This window comes from Lepisosteus oculatus, chromosome 14 (genome assembly GCF_040954835.1).
Source record: "Lepisosteus oculatus isolate fLepOcu1 chromosome 14, fLepOcu1.hap2, whole genome shotgun sequence".
Classification (NCBI taxonomy): domain Eukaryota; kingdom Metazoa; phylum Chordata; class Actinopteri; order Semionotiformes; family Lepisosteidae; genus Lepisosteus; species Lepisosteus oculatus.
Genome location: NC_090709.1, coordinates 29,750,046 through 29,752,545, shown reverse-complemented (window position 1 = coordinate 29,752,545; position 2,500 = coordinate 29,750,046). Strand labels below are relative to the sequence as shown.

Genomic DNA, 2,500 nt, shown 5'->3' with positions numbered 1-2,500 from the left:
ACGCCTGATCTCGTCTGATCTCGGAAGCTAAACAGGGATGGGCCTGGTTAGTACTTGGATGGGAGACCGCCTGGGAATACCAGGTGCTGTAAGCTTTTAAGCGCAGGAGGCGCCCTATCCCCGCTCGCTCGCTCATTCCCCTGTTCACACGTGCAGTGCGGCTTGTCCGTCTCTTTATTTGTCAGCTTTGGCGAGACACGGGTGCTTGTGTATTAGCGTGAGCGTTTTTTATTCTGATCAGGAACAGTTTTACAAGTCCGCAAAGGATCGAGGAAAGGTTTATCGCCAGCTGAAAAGAGACACAGCGCATCAGCTGTGGAGACTTGTTCGGCTGGCGTTCGGAGAGTCGCGTTTTTCAGAATTGTATTGAGATCGTTTTCCACAGAGCTCAGATGTCAAAGCACAGCAGCAGCTCTCCACAGCGATCCTCTATAGCGCCCTTTCTCCCGCAGCTCCGTCCTCATTGGAAGGAAGCAAGAGTGAAAGGCTGAAGTGAAATAGAGCGGGGACGAAGGCAGTGAAGAGAGAGAACGTGGGAAGAAGAGAAAAACGCAAGGGAAAAAAAGCAGCGTCGTAAAAGAGGTGACGGAGCTGTCCTCTCAATAAGAAGGGTGCCAGCGAGCCTTGCTCTCGCTTGCGGCCACACCCCCTTGAGCACGCGTGATCTCGTCTGATCTCGGAAGCTAAACAGGGATGGGCCTGGTTAGTACTTGGATGGGAGACCGCCTGGGAATACCAGGTGCTGTAAGCTTTTAAGCGCAGGAGGCGCCCTATCCCCGCTCGCTCGCTCATTCCCCTGTTCACACGTGCAGTGCGGCTTGTCCGTCTCTTTATTTGTCAGCTTTGGCGAGACACGGGTGCTTGTGTATTAGCGTGAGCGTTTTTTATTCTGATCAGGAACAGTTTTACAAGTCCGCAAAGGATCGAGGAAAGGTTTATCGCCAGCTGAAAAGAGACACAGCGCTTCGGCTGTGGAGACTTGTTCGGCTGGCGTTCGGAGAGTCGCGTTTTTCAGAATTGTATTGAGATCGTTTTCCACAGAGCTCAGATGTCAAAGCACAGCAGCAGCTCTCCACAGCGATCCTCTATAGCGCCCTTTCTCCCGCAGCTCCGTCCTCATTGGAAGGAAGCAAGAGTGAAAGGCTGAAGTGAAATAGAGCGGGGACGAAGGCAGTGAAGAGAGAGAACGTGGGAAGAAGAGAAAAACGCAAGGGAAAAAAAGCAGCGTCGTAAAAGAGGTGACGGAGCTGTCCTCTCAATAAGAAGGGTGCCAGCGAGCCTTGCTCTCGCTTATGGCCACACCCCCTTGAGCACGCCTGATCTCGTCTGATCTCGGAAGCTAAACAGGGATGGGCTTGGTTAGTACTTGGATGAGAGACTGCCTGGGAATACCAGGTGCTGTAAGCTTTTAAGCGCAGGAGGCGCCCTATCCCCGCTCGCTCGCTCATTCCCCTGTTCACACGTGCAGTGCGGCTTGTCCGTCTATTTGTCAGCTTTGGTGAGACACGGGTGCTTGTGTATTAGCGTGAGCGTTTTTTATTCTGATCAGGAACAGTTTAACAAGTCCGCAAAGGATCGAGGAAAGGTTTATCGCCAGCTGAAAAGAGACACAGCGCTTCGGCTGTGGAGACTTGTTCGGCTGGCGTTCGGAGAGTCGCGTTTTTCAGAATTGTATTGAGATCGTTTTCCACAGAGCTCAGATGTCAAAGCACAGCAGCAGCTCTCCACAGCGATCCTCTATAGCGCCCTTTCTCCCGCAGCTCCGTCCTCATTGCAAGGAAGCAAGAGTGAAAGGCTGAAGTGAAATAGAGCGGGGACGAAGGCAGTGAAGAGAGAGAACGTGGAAAGAAGAGAAAAACGCAAGGGAAAAAAGCAGCGTCGTAAAAGAGGTGACGGAGCTGTCCTCTCAATAAGAAGGGTGCCAGCGAGCCTTGCTCTCGCTTACGGCCACACCCCCTTGAGCACGCCTGATCTTGTCTGATCTTGGAAGCTAAACAGGGATGGGCCTGGTTAGTACTTGGATGGGAGACCGCCTGGGAATACCAGGTGCTGTAAGCTTTTAAGCGCAGGAGGCGCCCTATCCCCGCTCGCTCATTCCCCTGTTCACACGTGCAGTGCGGCTTGTCCGTCTGTTTATTTGTCAGCTTTGGCGAGACACGGGTGCTTGTGTATTAGCGTGAGCGTTTTTTATTCTGATCAGGAACAGTTTTACAAGTCCGCAAAGGATCGAGGAAAGGTTTATCGCCAGCTGAAAAGAGACACAGCGCTTCGGCTGTGGAGACTTGTTCGGCTGGCGTTCGGAGAGTCGCGTTTTTCAGAATTGTATTGAGATCGTTTTCCACAGAGCTCAGATGTCAAAGCACAGCAGCAGCTCTCCACAGCGATCCTCTATAGCGCCCTTTCTCCCGCAGCTCCGTCCTCTTTGGAAGGAAGCAAGAGTGAAAGGCTGAAGTGAAATAGAGCGGGGACGAAGGCAGTGAAGAGAGAGAACGTGGGAAGA

General features: G+C 52.4%; 2 non-coding genes and 2 pseudogenes across 2 annotated transcripts in view; all 4 read left to right on the top strand.

Moving 5' to 3' along the window:
- Positions 1–95, top strand: part of LOC138244697 (5S ribosomal RNA) — a 119-nt gene extending 24 nt beyond the window's left edge. Inside the window, exon 1 of the ribosomal RNA XR_011193312.1 lies at positions 1–95. This exon is cut by the window's left edge and continues 24 nt beyond it. This is a non-coding gene — a ribosomal RNA (5S ribosomal RNA).
- Positions 96–632: 537 nt separating this feature from the next.
- On the top strand, positions 633–751 carry LOC138217440 (5S ribosomal RNA). The gene has a single exon (XR_011181152.1). It is a non-coding gene; the product is annotated as a 5S ribosomal RNA (ribosomal RNA).
- A 537-nt stretch (positions 752–1,288) lies between these two features.
- LOC138218599 (5S ribosomal RNA) lies at positions 1,289–1,407 on the top strand (annotated as a pseudogene).
- A 532-nt stretch (positions 1,408–1,939) lies between these two features.
- Positions 1,940–2,058, top strand: LOC138217919 (5S ribosomal RNA; annotated as a pseudogene).
- Positions 2,059–2,500: the final 442 nt, after the last annotated feature.